Source organism: Dama dama, chromosome 17, assembly GCF_033118175.1.
Source record: "Dama dama isolate Ldn47 chromosome 17, ASM3311817v1, whole genome shotgun sequence".
Lineage (NCBI taxonomy): Eukaryota > Metazoa > Chordata > Mammalia > Artiodactyla > Cervidae > Dama > Dama dama.
The window spans coordinates 27,643,509-27,663,680 of record NC_083697.1 but is presented as its reverse complement, the minus strand read 5'-3'; the positions used below and the strand labels follow the sequence as shown (position 1 = coordinate 27,663,680).

Genomic DNA, 20,172 nt, shown 5'->3' with positions numbered 1-20,172 from the left:
TGAATTCATAACAAGTTTTTAAAAATCTTTGCAGAAAGGAGAAATTAATGGGGTCATGACAATCTAAGGTGAGCCCTTTGGTGACAAGTCACAGTTTCCTTCATTAGCTCTGTCCTATTGAATGTTTTTATCGACAAAGTTATAATGAGAGTGGAATGGTTAACCTATCAAATAGGTTGAGTATTAATAATGATTTCAGGAGGTGTAAAATGTTCTAATTTGAGAAATACAGTTGAATTTTAAGGTTTTAATGCAACGGGTTGAATTTAGTTATTAATATAAGCAAAATATGAACAATACCTATTTTTTATCTGCCTGGAAATTCAACATAAGAAAGCAATATAACACAGATGCACATTTTACTCTAAGGTAGAATTAATTCATTTCATAAGCCATTAATAATAGCCTATAGTTTTTGAATATATCAGTAGTGCTAGGTATTTTATATACATTATATGAGTTAATTTACTTAATGACCCTAAAGTGTAAGTTCTATAATTTTTTCCTACTTTAGCATTGAGAAAGCTGTGATCTAAAAGTCTAATTTACTCATTGAGACTCACACAGGCAATATGTTGCAGGAAGAATTTTGAACCCATATCTTTATGTTTCCTAACTTCATAATTTTAAATTCAGTTGGGGGAACTCCCTGGTGGTCCAGAGGTTAGGGCTCTGTGCTTTCACTTCCAAGGACCCAGATTCAATCCCTCATTGGGAAACTAAGATCTAGCAAGCAGCATGGCACATCCCTTCCCAAAAATGCAATTGAATTCACAATTAAAGCAGAGTATAATTCTGATATTAAAGTTAACATTCTATTATAAGGATCTTTAATCTTAGCTGGAATTTGGGGTGCTATAACTTGAAGAAGTATGTTTATATCTTCCTTCACTTCACAATTTATTCCTGAAATATTTTAGCACATTTTGAAACTTCACCTTCATTTTCAAACGCTCATCTTTCAAAGACAGGGCCTGTAGAGGTGGGGAGTGACATAGCACTTACAAATTTTGAATGCCAAAAGTGGTGACTGGTTTGCATTTTTTTTTTTAGAGCAGACAAAGACCCTCATTCTGCTGCCTTTTTGCTGTTGTTCACATTCATTTTATTTTTATTTTATCTAAAGCAGTTAACCAGATGCATTCTCATCAAGCCTGGCAGATACAGTCTCATACATGACAACACTTCTAACGTATGTTTTTAAGAATAAATCATTCCAGTTTTAAGAATAATGGTTTTAATTGGTTTCAAGATCCCTCTAATTGCATAAAATTTGAAAAAATATTTTATATTACTTCTATATGTTATGATTCATCAATTCTTTTTATTTAGATTCTAGTATTTCACCAAAGCAGGAAATTACTCTGATCTAATTTTTCAAGCCCAATAAAACTAAAAACAGCATAAAATTCTGAGCAAAAATAGATATCTGACTAAAATCAATTCATAATTAAAGCTTTTATCCTATTAATCTACCTTGAAGCTAAAATGTATAATGTTCCATTATCTCCAAGTTTTCCCTAACACCCAATTTTTCCTAACCCACTGTAACCCTGTAACTATGCACACTGACCATAAATACTGGGACCACCTCCTTCCTTTCTCTTCTTCCTCTTTTTTATGGTTCTAGGGTTCCATCCTGAGTGCTTCTAAGGACCCTAGAGAGTTACTGAAATATTCTTTTATCTAAAATGTATTCATCAGTACTCACCTGGTATTTTTGAGGTAATTATCACTGAACTAATACATCACTTTAATTAGGTCATTTATTCACTAAATTCACTATCCCAAACACAACCAAAAATCTAGTAAGTAATCAAAAAAAAAAAATGTGCAAAGAAGGCAGAATCATTGCCCTAATATTTTTGCAATCTTCAGACTAATAGCTAAATGTTTTGCTAAAGAGAAATGTAATTTATTTTTTCTTGTGAACATATTCACTGTATCTGGATCCTACATTTTTGAAATTGATTTGAATGATTATCCTTTTAAACTAATATTTCTTAATTGTATATTTATTCCTGTTCAAATTCCCTGTTGGCTCAGCTGGTAAAGAACTTGCCTGCCAATGCAGGAAACACAAGAGATGTGGGTTTGGTCCCTGGGTCAGGAAGATCCCCTGGAGAAGGAAATGACAACCCACTCCAATATTCTTGCCCGGAAAATTCCATGGACAGAGGAGCCTGGCAGGCTGAAGTCATGGGGGCAACAAAGAGTCTGACACGACTGAGTACACATGTGCACACACACAACCAATTTACTGGTAAGTACCGTACAGCTCAGATGCACAATTTTGCATCCTTCAGTTACAAAAACAGAATACTTTGCCTTTACAAATTTGTTGTGTTGATTTTAATTAACATTTGCATGACTGTGGTCAAAATTTGAGTTGCTAAAATGGCATTTTGGGTGCCAGGGCTTCTAAAAAGGGAGTACATCATGCTATATACCTTAAAATAGAATATAGATTTTTGACTTGTAGGTCAATATAAACCTAGTAAATTTTCACAGTAACAGAATCTGTTAACTGCTTATCATGGGAAAATGTCACCCATGCTATTTGCATAGATTGAGAGCATGCCATTCAACATTGCCCCCGACAATAGCTACTCATTAAAGCCACTGAGTCAACCTGAACCTTTAAATTTTAAACTGCGTTGTGTTATCTTAACACAAAAATTCCGTTAATTTTGTGAATTTTGCACTTTTAGATTTTACTGATGTTATTCTAATCTATTAATTTCAAAGAGGGATTTAACATAAAGGAAATCTGTAACTGGGGTTCAATGTGTGTTATTTGAAAGCTTTTTCTCTGATAATAGTGCAACATTGTCTAGGTTCAGAATACATCATGGCATGGCATGAAAGAGAACTTTGGGGATATAATTTATTTTTATATAAAATCAGTATTCTATATATGTATTATATTACGCAATTTCTGATGTGGTATCGTGGGACATCTCCCTTGCCTTCAATAATTTTACAGTAGATGTTTTAAAAGACATAATAAAATATATCTATTTTGATTTAAAACAACTTTAAATTTATTTCTATCAAGACTTTAAAGCTTTCCAAACAGGGTGTAAGAAGAACAGATTTCTCACATCCCATCTTGATTACTACAAAGGCTCTCTAGTCTTTGAAGCAAATTGCAGTTATACTTTAATAGTGTGATTATGTAATTTACTGATATTATTATTAGCTCAATCGTGATTTGTTGTCAACTCTGGAGAAACTCCATGATAATTAATTCAGTTTCTGAAAATTATAAATGTGGAATGTATAAAGATAATGACAATACTTCAGGCCAATAATTCCAACCAACTGTACCCTGCTATGCTCAGGAATCACCAGGGTCTCTTGGAGTAAGGAAAGGATGTGTTTGTTTATAGTGGGCAGTCATGAATACCTTGCTATGGCTGATTACCACTCTGACTACTAGAAAATGGAACCGTTATACACAACAGCATCTGCTGCGATGGAGCACGGCAGGGCCCAGATTGCCTATTACGGAATTCCAGAGATTATTTGCCAGCAATATACTTCATTTTGCCAATGGGTAATTTGCAGTTTGCTGTGTCATCAGAATCTGAACGTGTCACATCTTCTCCTCATCACAGCCAATCCAATGGCAAAGTGCTACTGAAGCAGCTGTCAAGGATGAAAAAAAAAAAAAAAAAACTACAGAGAAAGCACAAAGTGATAGCAAACGCTATGCAAATCAGCAGTGGACACAGAACACGCACTTGCAGAGACAGTAAGGAACAGACCTGTGTAGTCGCTGATACCACTTAATGTGGAGCCAGTGCTGTGCTGCCTCAGATGAAATATCACAGGTGGATAAGTCAAACACCCTGTGAAGACTGAGGGAGGGCTTGGAAAGAGAAATGGTAAGTGCTAGATTGTCTTCTAAAATACTACCTGTATGCCGAATGGAAATCACCAAACACACTTTTGGTAATTATTTCAGGAAAAGAAAATATGTATTCCTACATTGAAGATTTATAATTGCTCATCGTTATAAGAAAGTTCTATGAATTAGCTTATGGCAATGCTATTAAATGCTATTTTAAATGGCTTTGTAATTTCTTCATGATTCAGACATAAGAAAATCTTTATTTAAAAAATGACAAGAAATAAATTTATAAATTTCAGTTCTTTAAAATTTGCCTTAATTTTTTTCTTACAAAGTATTGAAATGCTGTATTTTGAATATTACCCAGCATCATGGCAGAATTATAAAACCTTTGAATTGTAATACATTTGAGAAGTTATATTCTTACAAGAATCCACTCCTCATGGAAAGCCCCTTTATAAATTCACAGTGAATAGTCATTTATTATGTTATTTAAATTATTTGCATATATTTCAGTGGTGGAGATCTTATTTCCTCTTGAGGCTACCCATCATTTTTTGATAACACATATTTCATCAACATCATAAATTAAGCCAACGTTTACTATCTTGTGACTAATTTTCTGGTCACAGAGAAACAAAATCTCCACTGTTTCTTCTTTCTCACACATTCCCCAGGCTCAGTCACCCAGTTTTATCACAATCAGTCCCTTTCCAATGACTGCCCTTGTATGTATTCCCTTTCATTCTAATTCCACCTGCCTAACTTACACTTCCCAACTGTCAGGATCAGTGGAATTGATTCCTGAGTGGCTTCCCTCCTTTTCGTTTACTGGCTCTACACTTTTTACTAACATCAGAACCAGCTTACCTGTACAACACTGTTTGAGTTCTTCTCCTCGAAAATTCAGTGGACTATGAGAACAAAAACCAAAATTACTTCTATTATTAAAAAAAATAACAGTAGCTAAATATCATCACACACATAGGTTTCGAAGCCCAGTAGAAAGATAAGCTTCTTCCATCAGTCATCAATCCGTACTCTTATCTCTAGGAGGGCAAGGGTCATCCCGTCCTTCCAAGCTAAGAACTGGGAAAGAGATCGTGGAGGAAGTACATCAGGTGTGAGCACTGTGCTGGACCTGAAGTGACACACATCACTGCCACTCAAATTCTATTGCTAAATTTAGTCATGTGGCTCCACTTAGATGCAAACTAAAATTTTTGCAAACAAAATTACAGTCTCTGCCTTGGCAGCAGCTTCCTCAGATCAGCCATTCTAAATTATATGTATAACACAGAACAAAACTGCAAATCTTTGGTGAAAAATCGGTGTATATTTTTGTCCCACAACTATTAAAATTCCACAGTAGGGTACCTGAAGCAAGGTCTTCTCAATCTCACATTTCAGCTTCTGCTTCCATCTTGATGTTCAAAAGCCTTAGACTTCATTCACCACATTATTTTTTTTCCCAAGAGTATTTTTACTGAGACATCCCTAAGTCTTTAGGCCTATTTTGTTTTGGGAAACTTTGTCATCCCCCTCCTCCACTACTTCCATAAGCCTTTGAAATTCTATTCCAATTCTAGTCCAATCAAGTCTCAGCTCAAATTATATTCTCTGAAATCTCCCTTACTGTTCCCACTGTAATTAGCCCCTTCCAGATCATCTTCCGGAACTTACTTCTTTATTTTTGGCAGGGCTATTTATAGATCTATCTCCAATATTTTCTCCATCTTCTTAAAAGTTTTAGCTTGTATTTTTTTTACTGTTGCCTTACCCTGTCGGGCATAGCATAATAGCTATCACTTACTGACTCCACAATGCTTTGTGTCAGACAGCATTCTAAAATGTTTTTGTTACTGTGGATTATTTTACACAATCCCCACAAGAGCCCAATGAGGTAGGCTCTAAATTATCCGGATCTTTTAAGAAATAAATTGAGACACAGAGAGGCCAGTGCACTTGTACATAGTCACACAATAGTAAGTGGTGAGTTGGGACATGAATCCAGCCTGACCCCAGAAGGCACATTCTCAATTACTGTGTTATAGTAGATTATTGTTCAAAAATTGTTAAATGTATTTTTGCAATAGTTAGTAATTCATTCTTTCTTCATAATATTATTTGAACAATCATACATCATTTTCATTTTTCTTTATAATATTCTCCATTACAACAATTACTTAGAACTTGTTATTTCCAAGGAGAAGCATCCACTGAAATTGTAATTCCTTTAGCTTTCAGTTATGAAATGAGTTGAAATAATTGATACTGTTGCATGTTTTATTACATAGACTATTTGTTCTCAGGTCAATATAAAATGGCCTTCAAAAGTTAAGGAACTAATAACATAACACCGACTGTGAACTTGATTTCCCTAATTGTAAATTCTTTATCTTGTGAAATTATAGCTTCACTCATAATTATTCCTTGAATTTGAAAATAAATTACCTAAGTAATTCTATAGTACTTCATGGTATTTTTTCCTATCTTGATGCCTGCAAGCAAACAATGTAAAAGAGGACAAATTTTGTTTGCTGAGTAAGTAAACAGATGCCAAAAATGCTAGATAGCTCTATATTTGTGTGCAAAGATATGTTCCTTCAGGTTGACATCAGTAGTCCTTTCCCATTTAGTCATATTTGTTTTTATCTCTCTTCTGCATCTTTGTCTGGTGACTTATTTTCACATCAATAGCAATATAGAATGTCCAACTATAAAAACAAACATCTTCCATTTGTGCATGTGTAAGAGAGAGAAAGGGAAAGAGTGTATTCATAATCATGAATTTATGAACAATGTAGATCATGACAGGGCAAAAATCTAAAATGCAATCAGAATGACTTCCCAGCACTTACACATCTGCTGTCTCTAGGACTCCAGATCATATTCGCTGTTGGAGGAGATCATCAAGAGGAGGTGACCACTGAGGTTGATTAGTGAACTCGGTCCTCATCCCTACCCCTGTCCTTGGAACGTACATTCTCCTCACTGTTCCCACAGGTGGAGCGGCTTAAAGGTCACAACCTTGAGAACACAAAGACCATCTGAATGGTATGAGTGAGTTCAACCAGTTAAGACTGCTATATAAACCTGTAAGGTTACAGAGATCTACTCATGTTGCGGTGGCCCATTACAAGCTTCATAAGCAAGTTCTCGTCTTTATTAAACCTACCAGTCTGGAGTGGCCTGCCTCTTTTTTTGGTCTCTCCTTGCCCTCCATATATGGCAGCCAATTCGCGAATCAACATACATTTTTAATGTGGAAATTGATATATATATATATATATATATATTTGTATACATTATTTTGCACAATGTTTTATTTAGTCAAACAATTCAAGTCAGAAAACAAACATATATTATACATTGAATTAACAAGGTTATTTCTATTTTAGTCGCCAAGTATATAGATCAACAGATTGGAGGGAGCTTCCCTGGGGAATTCCATAGACAGAGGAGCCCAATGGGCTACAGTCTGTAAGGTTGCAAAGAGTTGGACACGACTTTTTTTCCAATACTTTTTTTACTTTATCTGGAGATATGCTTATTGTGCAATCTTTCTTGAAGTCATACACAAAAATTTTAATGAGCATGAAACGAATCTGACTTTGATAGTCTGTACTGATAGTCTCCACTTAAAAAGTGGAGAAGGAAATGGCAACCCATTTCAGTATTCTTGCCTGGAAAATCCCATGGACAGAGGAACCTGACAGGCTACTGTCCATGGGGTCACAAAAGTCAGACGCGACTTAGTGGCTAAACCACCACTGCCACTGGTAAAGAAGAGATGGAGCTCTTTCAGGTCAGTTCAGTTCAGTCGCTCAGTTGTGTCTGACTCTTTGCGACCCCATGGACTGCAGCACGCCACGCTTCCCTGTCCATCACTAACTCCCAAAGCTTGCTCAAACTCATGTCTATTGAGTTGGTGATGCCATCCAACCATCTCATCCTCTGTCGTCCCCTTCTCCTCCTGCCCTCAATTTTTCCGAGCATCAGAGTCTTTTCCAATGAGTCGGTTCTTCACATCTGGTGGCCAAAGTATTGGAGTTTCAGCTTCAGCATCAGTTCTTCCAATGAATATTCAGGACTGATCTCCTTTAGGATGGACTGGTTGGATCTCCTTGCAGTCCAAGAAACTCTCAAGAATCTTCTCCAACATCACTTTATATAATCTTTGAAGTATTTAAAGACATCTTTAAAGTAAAGCTCTTTAAATACATCTTATTCCACTATAAGATAGATATAGTTGCTTATTTTATTTTACTTTTGAATTATTGTGTGTTTGTGTGTGCATGTGTATGTCGGGGGGTGAGGGGTTATTTGATATAGCTGAAATGATGCTTTAAAAATATCTTTGTCCTATTCTGTCTTATTATATCATGTATACTCTGAGGTTTGTATTTGTGAATGAAAATTTGAGACAGCTATTTTTAAAGTGTTCTGCAAAGAATGCTTATTTATGTTTTCATTTCTCACTGTAGTTTTAGAGTATACAGTTTATATGATTGGTTAATTAGCAATAGAGTCAGTAAATATTATTTAACAATTTAGTATGTTCAAGAATGGCATTATGCCAAGCTCCGTGATATATAGAAATGATCTTAGGCAGTATTTGTCCTCAAGATATATGGTTAATTTGGAAAATAACTATGTTTTTTTTGGTTGTGCCATGCTATGTTCGGGATCTTACTTCTTGAACCAGAGATTGAATCCATGCCCCCTTCAGTAAAAGTACAGAATCTTAACCACTGAGCCACCAGAGAAGTCCCCCAAAATAAATGATTTAAAACAAAAATGGGATTGATTCCCAGTTTAAGGCATTACAACTTAAAAATTCCACACCAGTTTGTTCTTTATCAGCATATTTGTTTTCTATCCTATGGAAACAAACTGATAATTATTGCTAAAGTCCTGGCAAACAAAATTCCTTCACAACAAGGTAAATGTATAAATATGAAAAGTTAGAAATTAGAATTATAACCACAGAAGAAATTGTATTTCTCAAAAACTTGGGAGTAGAAGTCTGTACTTTCAATGTAGACTTGTTCACAAAGGAGGAATAAATTAAAGATGATCACTTGGGTTCACTTTCACAGTTGAATTTTTAATTGGAATTGTTATTGAAATAATTATAGATTCACAAATGCTTGTGAGAACTATTATAGAGATATTCCATGTATGTGTACACTTATCCAATTCTTCCAGTATTAACATTTTGAAACACTGTAGTATAATAAACCAGGGTATTGACATTAATACAATTCAATGACTTTATTCAGATTTTCCCAGACAACTAATACTTGTCCTTGTGTGTGCATGTGTGTAGTTCTATGTAATTTTATCATATCTAGGTTTGTGTATATACCAAGGCAGTCAAGATGCTGAGCAATTTCATCATCACAGAGATCCCTTGGATTTCATTTGTATAATCAAATCCATTTCCCCAGCCCATCCTAGCCTCTGGTGAGCACTAATCTGTCCTCCATTTCTAAAATTTAGTCATTACAAAAAAATATATATATATACTGAATGAAATGGGATATAACCTTAATTTGTTTTTTTACTCAGCAAATTCCCTGATGTAGATGCATCTGAATTGTAACATGTATCAATAGTTCATTTCTTCTTATTGATAGGTAGTATTCCACACTGTGTATGCACTAAAATTTGTTAAATCTTTCATCTGTTGAAGGAAATCTGGGCTGATTACAGCTTTGGCTGTGACAAATTATGCTGCTGTAAACATTCATGTGCATATTTTTGTGTGTACATGGTTTTTATTTCTCTGGGATAGATGCCCAAGGGTGCAATTGTTGGGTCTTTTGATAGCAATTTTAAACTGTCAAAATTTTTTTCCAGTGTGGAAGTTTTATATTTACATCAACAATGTATGAGTGATCCATTGTTTTATTCATGCTTGCTAGCATTTAGTGTTATAATTGTTTTTAGAAGCCATTTTGACAAGTGTATAGTGATATATCATTGTGCTATTAGTTTACATTTTCCTGATGGCAAATGATGTTGACCATCTTTCCATGTGCTTATTTGACACTTTTATCCTCTTCAGTGAAATGTTTCTTATTCATACCTTTTGCCCATTTTTCTAATTGGATTATTTTTACTGTGAAGTTTTGAGATTTCTTTACATAATCTAGACACATCCCCCTCTTTTGGGGGCTCTGGTATGTGGTGAATTAGCTTCCTGTGGCTGCTATACCAAATTACCACAAACTTGTTGTTCTGTTGTTTAATCTCCTAGCTGTGTCCGACCCTTTGTGACCCCATGGACTGTAGCTCACCAGGCTGCTCTGTCCATGGGATTTTCCAGGCAAGAATATTGGAATGGGTTGCCATTTCCTCCTGCAGGGTGTCTTCCTGACCCAGGGATGAACCTGCATCTCCTGCATTGGCATATACTTTTAATAAGTCTAAAAACTCTTTGCCTAGTCTAGTTAGTGAATTGTGTTTTTCTAAATGTTTTATAGTTTTACACTTAAGTCCATAATTTATTTTGAATTAATTTCATATAAGGTTTAAGATTACATTTGAGGTTTACTATTTTTACCTATGTATGTATAATTGCTCCTGTATCATTTGTTGAAAGATATATCATGCCGTTGTACCATTCAATTGCTTTTGAACTTTTGTCAAAAATCAGTTAAACATATCTATGGGATCTTTTCTCTGAATTCATTATTCTGTTCCATTGATAGATGTCTGTCCTTTTGCTAATACTACAAAGTCTATTTCTGTAGCTATATTGTACACCTTAATATTGGATAAAGTGACTCCTCTAACTTTGTTCTTCTTTGGCAGGATTGTTTTGGCTATTCTAGGGCCTATGTCATTCCACTGTAGATTTTCTGTTCTGAAAATGATATATTGAGGGTAGCGTTTTGGTTTTTATCCTGCTAAGTGTTCTCTGAGCTTCCTGGATCTGTGGTTTAGTGCCTGACATTAACTTGAAGAAATTCTTGGTCATCATTCTCTGTCACTTCTTCTCTCTGGTATTCCTATTATGCATGTGTTACATCTTTAGTGGTTGTCCCACAGTCCTTAGATATTCAAGTCTGTGTTTTTCCATCTTTGTTCTCTTTACTTTTTGAGGATTCTATTTATACATCTTCTAGCTCAGAGATTCTGTTCTCATCCATGTCTAGCTCATTAATAAGGGATTAAAAGTCTACTAAGAAATCAAAGACATGTTTATTTCTGTTACAGTGTTTTCAATCTCACTCTTCTTTTGGACCCTTTCTTTAGGATTTCCATCTCACTGCTTACATTGCCCATCTATTCTTTCACATCCCCTACCTTATCTGTTAGCCCTCAGCATATTAATCATAGCTGTTTTACATTTCCAGCCTGATAATTCCAACTTCCCTATCATGTCTTATTCTGATGCTTTTTCTGTCCTTTCAAATTATGGCTTTTAAATTTTAGTATGCCTAGTAAATTTTTGTTGATATCCAGACACGTTTTATTGGTTAACAGGAACTGCTGCACACAGATTTTTAGTGAGGTGGTGTAAGTTGTCAGAGAATGGGAAGTGTTCTATAGTCCTATGACTAGGCCTTTGTCTCTAAGTGAGCTTATTTGTCCAGAATATGAACTTCACAAGTGTTTTTTCCTCTATCTCTTTTAATTCTCCTTTAGGTGTTACAGAAAAGGAGTTGGGTATTTCCTTTCCCCTAAATCAATTTGGTTCTTACAATACCCCAGCAGCCTAGGCTCTGGTTAACTAGTTTTCCCTAAGGGCAGCTCTTGTTAAGAAAAAGAAGTGTTCTAACACATTTCAAAGTTTATTTCAAAGCATATTTCAATATTTCAAAGCATATTTCATCTTATCCCTGCTGGAAGCTCAAGAGGATTTTTCCCCCCAATATTTACTGTGAATACCTAATTGAGCTTCTAGATGTAAATGTTACATATATTATGGGGACCTTGTTAAGACTAGGTTCCACTGAATTTTTTAAAATTAATTTATTTATTTTAATTAGAGGCTAATCACTGTACAATATTGTGGTGGTTTTTGCCATACATCAATATGAATCAGCCATAGGTGTATATGTGTCCCCCGATCCTGAACCCCCCTCCCACATCCCTCCACATTCCATCCCTCTGGGTTGTCTCAGACCACTGACTTTGAGTGGTCTTTCATGCATCGAACTTGTACTAATCATCTATTTTACATAGGGTAATATACATATTTCAGTGCTATTCTCAATTACAGTTCAGGTTTCCCAGGCTCTGGTTCCCTTGGTGGTTTTCCCTCATAAGTCTCTGCTCTGGTTAATCTGTGACTCCCTGTATTTACCTGTCTCTTTGAGGGCAGTGACTTGCCTGTGTCCTTCTTTTTCTATAGATTGCAAAAAGAGATGGCTTTTCAGTCTGTTCAGATTTGCAGTTGTTTTAGGATGGAATTTTGACTTCCAAGCTCCTTACACATGGAACCAGCCAATACTTTTTATATATTGTTGAACTCAGTTTGCTATTATGTTATTGAGCATTTTGTAGTCTAAGTTCATAGAATATAATAGTATGTAGTTATTAATATCTTCTATTGTATTCTCTCTCTCCTTTTTTTTTTTTGGTTCTTGTGCCAGAGACTTGGGAAGATATTACAATATAAGGAAAAACAGATAAGTCAGGTAAGTCAGGTCAGACTATATGCTATAATCTCAAATTTCTAAATATACAGGCATATCTAAACATGCAGAGAAAGCATATATGCCAGAAATATTAAGTCATTATTTCTAGATGGAAAATAATGAATAATTTTTGCTTTTCTCCTATATTTTTCTGTAACTTCCAAATTTCCTGCAGTGTGTATTTTGCACATGTTTTTATTATTATCTGAAAGTAAATAGGAAACAAGATAATAGAATTTATTTGTGGTGGGGAGAAGATGAAATGCATGAGGAAACATGGCTAATGCTATTAGGAGTACATTATTGGACTTCCCTAGTGCCTCAGATGGTAAAGAATCTGCCTGCAATGCAGGAGACATGGGTTCAACCCCTGAGTAGGGAGAATCCCCTGGAGAAAGAAATGGCAGCCTACTCCAGTATTCTTGTCTGGAGAATCACAAGGACAGAGGAGCCTGGTGGGCTACAGTCCATGGGGTCTATGTAAATACCTGTCTACCTATATCTGTCTCTTTTAGAATTTACTTCAGAATGTAGATGGCAGTCAAAATTATGCATATTAAAAGTTATTTGAGTTGAGAACAAAATTAGACTTTCTCATGGAACATAACTCATTTGGTTAATTGTTTTTATGATACGAAGGGACTTCTAATCAATTTGTATCCCATAACTTGAATTAAATATATAGCTTAAGATTTTGATGGAAATATGTTTGAAGCACATGGTAAGATAAATGCAGTTTGTTTAAAAACTGCATTGGCAAAGGATAGTAAAATTTGTAACATTTTGATTTTTCCAACACTTTCTGATCAGACTGGGCTAAATAAAATGCCTCTAGCTGAAAATGTAGCAAGCGTAATCAATAATCATTACTGAATCTTTTGAAATGATTTTCAAAAACTGAGACAGTAAATGACCATGGTGACTGACTAACAAATCATCTTGCCATTTAGGCAGCTTTTAATTCTTTGCTTTTAGTAAACCTGAAGGAGCTTTTAGATCAGTAAAAATAATTTTTTTATGATACACCACTATGTGATTTTAGGTATAAAACTAAGAGGACATAAAACAGGTGTGTTGTTAAAATAACTGAACTCTTCCATTTCAATCTACATCTTATATAAGAAAAGTGTTGTTAGTCCCTCAGTCCTGTCTGACTCTTTGCAGCCCCATGGACTATAACCTGCCAGGTTCCTCTATCCATGGAATTCTTCAGGCAAGGATACTGGAGAGCATTGCCATTCCCTTCCCCTGGGGATCTTCCTGACCCAGGGATCGAACTCAAGTCTCCTGCAAAAGTATTTGTGAATCTCATACCCATGAAAATAAATAATATATAATTCAGAACACTGCTTGCTTTTAACTAAAGTATTCATTTGTGTATGAATAAAATAATTTTTAGAAGTTTAGCTTACTACACTAATAGATACTTTTCCAATATGTTTTATTTTGAATAATCAAAACTGATCATATACTTTTAATCAGTTGCTTAAATAATTATTATGATTTTAATTCTATAGACATTTTTGTATTTTTTTTTTCAAAATTCAGACTCACAAATGCAGAGGAACATAGCATGCATTTAAACTGCAGAAATGTGTGATCTGTGATTAACAAGTCCTTCAAACATAAAAATATATTACATCAAAATAGAATTATGGGGCTTCCCTGGTGGCTCAGAGGTTAAAGTGTCTGCCTGCAACGCAGGAGACCCGGGTTCGACCCCTGGGTAGGGAAGATCCCCTGGAGAAAGAAATGGCAAAATAGAATTATGTTGTAAAAGTGATACTGGAATACACAAATCTGAAAAATTCAATGTAACTTTCAACTATTACCATCTTTTACTATAGTATAATTTTAATGGATTGAGGTATAAATTTAATGCTATAGTTTTTATATGCAATTGTATACAATGAAAAAGTAGTATAACAGTTTGAATTTAAGATGTCAATATTTATAATACACATAAATAACTTACTATAGGTTATATAACTTAAGTTATGAAGTTTTAGATGCCAATTTAAAATTTTTCAAGGGCTATGTAAAAAATTATTTTAAAGGTGTCAAACTAAAAAACTGTGAAAACTGCTACTGAATAATCCAAACCCATATTAGTGAGCAGTTTAAATAAAGTGCCTCAGTGTTGCCAAATTGTAGAGGGATTTCAAGTAAATCCTTGAGAAATGGCCGCATCAGGGAATCTATTACTTAATTTCTATCCCTCCTCCCTGGCTTTTTGTTGCAGCAAAACCTCATTGCATTTATGACTAATGATTTCCTGCCATGTGAGGAAAACTTGTACCATACCCATGGATGCTTTCCCAAGCAACAGAGGTTTCCCACCATTCTGTCTCTGTGGAGCTCAATTAGATTTCATACCATGGTGATAATCAGGCTTGCTCTTATTTGACTCACTTGAGGCTATAAAATGTACCACAAGTCATGATTTCTCTGAATTTTTTTTTTTTTTTTTTTTTTACAGTTTGCTGAACTACCTCAGCCCCACTCTAAATAATCAGGATTTGTATTCATCAAAGTCGTGGTTACCCAATCACCTAAAAGTCCAAGTCTTTGAGCTCCATAGTGCACCACAGCAAGACCCAGAGAATTGATCATTAGAACAAGCAATTTTAATTTACTTTTGAAAGCCTTTATCCTATATGAATCCAAGAGTTTCTTTATCAAACTGTACTCATTCTATCTTTGTCTTTATTGCATTATCTACAATACAGTCAAGCAACACCTACATTTTATTATTCAACAAGGATGGTCCAATCAGAGTCAGATGAGGGAAGATGATTTATGGCAGAGAAGAAAGCAAATAAAAGTTTTCTAACGGAAGAGTCTGCAAAGTTGCTGGCAATGCAGCCAGGCAGCATGTGAGCAAAACGTTTACGGAAATATTTTATTTTTATTTATGTTGGCTATGAAATAAATATTGCATAGTTGAATCAGTGGATTTTATGTGTCAGGCACTATTTCCTGCTGCACCCAATCACTGCAGAGCTGTCAAAAGCAAAGTGTGCATTTGAAAAGGCTACCCTCTCTGAACTAAGGAGACAGAAAAAAGTCAGCAGGGTTGACAAAATGCATCCTGATGAGTGCCTCTCCCTATCTTTTTAAAGCTTTTTGATTTTATTCCAATTTTAGCAAATGTGGGGTTTGAATAAAAAAGTAATTGAAAGCAACTGTTTCAAAAGGACGTAGAGAGGGAAGAGGGAAGACTTGCATTTTCTAAGCAGATGACATTACGCAGGTGTAATGCATGGCCGAAGAAATGTAAGATAGAATGGTTTCATGGCAGATTGGACATCCCGTCCCACTCGATAGCGGAATGCATAGAATGTGATGAGATGAGCATTTTATATCGTGGGTGTCTGGTCACCGACCTGTATGTTACAACCGCATCAGTCTAGATGAGCAGCAGTAAGAGGCAAATGAGAGTGCCCAGAGAGTAGCAAATGTCAGGAGAGTGCAGGCAGAGAAGTGGTAATTCAGCGAGGCTCCTGCACGGAATTTGATTGGAATTACATGACAGAAGGGTGGCTTATGATAAGACTAGGGAAGACCCAGCACACACACCTCAGCTTTAGACTAGGGTTTTAAGGCTGCTTTTCTGGGCAGGTCTCTTGGTATTCTCTGCTTCCTCTGCCTCATTCCTAAGAGTCAGCGCTCTGGAGACTGAGACATTGGCTTTTGGCTGTTTATTAATTGCCCAATACGGTTGCTGCTGTTACGTGACTCAAGAGCCTGGAGGTATGAATAATTAAAGGCTTGGCTCTCCGTGGGTATAAACTATGCTGTAATACTAACAGCCCATTCAGAGTATCCCTTAATACTGTACGGATACTGAAATTACTCCCACCTCCTCACAGATGTAACATACACACATTCTCACTAATGTTTTCAACTCAGTTAAATTGAATGGTTTTTTTTAAAAAATTACCACTGATTTCTGTGCTCTTAAAAAAAAAATTCCCTTTTTACACTGTAATGAATTAGGTTGAGATAATAGTAAGTGGTTAATCTGGTACCACTTCAGCACCTTTGATACTGTCATAGTAATGGGAATACTATTTGGTCTAAGAGATATCAGATACATGCACTACCCTAAATAGGTTAACTGAATGATTTTGAGAGCCGAAAACCTTCACACGGCGGCAAGGATGTTTTCTTCTGTCCTGCATTCAGACACACCGGAGATACCCGGGTCTAAGCATGCATCCTTCTGTTTGCCTCTCCCATGCTTCTGCTGGCTCCCGGCCTAAGCTGGTTGAAAGGGGTGAATTTCGAATGGTGAAATTATAGGCGTTTTGACAGGCCAGTGGAGAGAGATTCTGAGGGTGGGGAGCTTCCCAGCCTCTCTCAAATTTCAATGACAACAAACAGTAGGGTTTAATTTCTTCAGTCCAGGTTTTAGCAGGATTCTTGTCAGTCAAAGACACTCAGAGAACACCTGCCCTGTATACAATATTGCTCTTCACATACTAATTCCCTTCCTGACACTTGACAATTTTTATAAAGAAAGATGGGAAGCAGAATATTTCCTCTGTAGGATGGAAATTTGATTCATGGCAATTTACTTATATAGAGTATGATTCCACTCAGATAAAACTTGGTTCATACGGTGGTATTCATTGTAAAGGAATCTTGCCTTCACCTCAATTTGTGCTGGTCTCTTAATTTTCATAAAGGAGGATATTTGTAGTTCAATCTTTTAAGTGTATTTGGGTAGAATTTTCACATAAGTCCAAGAGTATAGAGCATTGTTGGAAACAGCTGTAACTGCTTCTTATCTTCTTTGTATAGAAAAATGGGGAAGATGAGAAGCTAAAAACCTGTGATCACGCCATTCACATTATTTACAGCCTGCATTCTAGCAAAATGTAAAACCCATATGTCTCTTTTATCTTTTGATTACACTCTGAGGTGGGAATGTTTTTCCCAGTTTACTTCAGCTATTGTTTTTCCTTCATAAAATGGTTCTTGCTGCTGGGGAATCTGTGAATTGGCTACATTCTCACAAAACAGGCTTTTTACTACATTTCCTCTGTGTTCTCTGGTGGCCAAGTTAGACACAGTCCAATACAGATTGGAGGAAGAACCCTGAGGATTATACACTGAAACCCTTTTATTCACAGGCTGAGTCAGTATCTTATAAAAAATGTGGTAAATAAATCTGATCTCTTTAAGATGCTGTAAAAATAATCAAACTGAAATAATAGTCTTAATTCTTAGAATAAAAAATCTGAGATAAGCTTGTAAACATGATTTTTCTAATTGTGCCTCAATGCTTCAGTTTTTGTCACTTGTTAAGATAGGGACTCAAAACACTTATTTGAAAGAGAGAACTTTGTTCTGTGTAGCACAATCATTGAAAAGAAAAATTACTAAGGTATACAGTCATCTCTCAGTATCCATAGGAGGTTGGTTTCAGGTCCCCCGTAGACACCAAAATAGAAAGATAGTCAAATCTCTTAAATAAAATAGCCCTGTATTTGCATAGAACCTAGGTACATCCTCCCATACACTTTAAATCATCTCTAGATTCCTTATAATACTTAATAAAAAATATGTAAGTAGCTGTAAATACAATGTAAATTGCTATGTAAATAGTTGCCAGAGTATAGCAAATTCAAATTTTGCTTTTTTGGATGTTTCTGGATTTAAAAAGCATATGTTTTCATCCATGGTTGGTTGAATTTGCATATGCAGAACCTGTGAATACAGAGGGCCAACTGTAATTGACATACACTATACTGCACTATTAAAAGTGTACAGTTTGATAAGTTGTGTATATACCTGTTGGAATCAACAGGGTGAACTTAGCCATTACCTCCCAAATTTATCTGATACTCTCACTCCCTATTCCCACCCCCATCCTTCAGACAATAACCAATCTGCTTTATGTCATTGTATTTTTGCATACATTTTCTTGATTCCATACTAAATGGAATAAATCAGAATGTCCAGGTTTTTTTTTGGGGGGGGAGGTGTCTTGTTTATTTCACCTAGCATGTAATTGACAGTGGGGTCTGGCTGCTTGCCATTCAAGAGCCAATAAGGAGGTCAGGTTGATGGAAAGGAAAGTTTGCTTTATTTTGGATGCCAGCAGGGACGGAAGTGGGGGGAGTAGGAGAACATGTCTGTCCAAAGGCTGACTCCTCGTCAATGACAATCAGCAAGAGCAAGAGCGTTTATAGACTGAGGGAGGAGGGGCTACATGCAGACACAGCACAGTCAACTCTGATAGTCATCTTGAAGTCAGTCATCGGTGGTCTGACCAGTATCATCTTGATTGTCTTAATCTTCAGTTCCGTGGTCTATTTCTGTTTCCTGAGGCCTCTTCTTGGAAGCGTGGCCTCTTCATGGCCACAGTCTGGTCATCATGTAGTTAACTTCAATCTGGTGGGGGTTTCAGTACCTATAAGACAGCTCTCAGAATATGGCTCAGAATGTTATCTATAGGCCTTGAGAAGGAACTAAAGGTCCTTGACTATGCTTCATTATTGTTATTCAGTCACTAAGTCTTGTCTGAGTATTTGTGACCCCATGAACTACAGTTCATCAGGCTTCCCCGTCCTTTGCTAGCTCCCGGAGTTTGGTCAAATTCATGTCCATCGAGTCGGTGATCTCATCCAATCATCTCATCCTCTGTTGTACCCCTTCTCCTCCTGCCCTCAATCTTTCCCAGCATCAGGGTCTTTAGCAATGACTAGTCATTGCTTAACTACATTGTTATTATTTGTCTCCTTTGACTGTTTCCTTTGTTTCTGCATGTTCTCACTTCTCTGATTAGGTATATTCTTTGGCTAAAGTTTTTCCACAACAAAATGCAAGCAGAGGACATAGATTGCAAGGACCATAGAGTCTTGCTCTGTTTCAGCATAAGTATTTGAATAATTTATTCATGTTGTAAGTATCAATAGGCCATTTCATTTTATTGCTGCATACTCCACTGTAAAGACAGATCATGATTTGTTTATCATTTCACCTATACATGGACCTGTTTTGTTTCCATTTAGGCTGTAGCAAATAAATATGCTATGAGCATTTGTATGCAAGTCTTCAAATGAATATGTGTTTTCCAACACCCTTTCCATAGGTATTGGTTAAATACCTAGAAGTGGAATATGTGCATCTTTGATATTTTTGAGAAAGACTAACACAATGTTTTCCACAGTAGTTGTATCATTTTATATTCCCACCAGAAAGTTAAATAAATTCTACTGACTCCACATTCTCATCAACATTCGGTATAAGCCTTTTTAAATTGTAGCCATTCCAATAGATATGTAGTGCATCTCATTGTGCTTTTAGTCTGTTGTTTTAATTCTTCTGTGCTTATTCATTAGGAAGATGGACTTTGGGTCGATGAGTAGCAAGGGTAAAACTGTTCCCAGACATCTCTATCACCACAGAGAGCTCAGAGAAGCTGAAAGAATTGTGTATTTTCTCTTTATTCTCTCTACAGTTTAATTGCTTTTATTTATTTATTATTCACTATTATAATGACTTTATACTGCATTTGGAAAAGTTACATAAAAAGAATAAGTATTCATGATTTTTTTTAACCTTGTCATCTTTACCACTCACATTTTGCTCTAATTCATTCATTTTATCAAACATAATAAAATTACTAACATTTATAAAAGACTCTTGGTA

General features: G+C 35.7%; 1 non-coding gene across 1 annotated transcript; it reads left to right on the top strand.

Annotated features, from left to right (window-relative positions):
• The first annotated feature begins 14,172 nt into the window (after positions 1-14,172).
• TRNAC-GCA (transfer RNA cysteine (anticodon GCA)) lies at positions 14,173-14,244 on the top strand. Its single transcript has one exon. It is a non-coding gene; the product is annotated as a tRNA-Cys (tRNA).
• Positions 14,245-20,172: the final 5,928 nt, after the last annotated feature.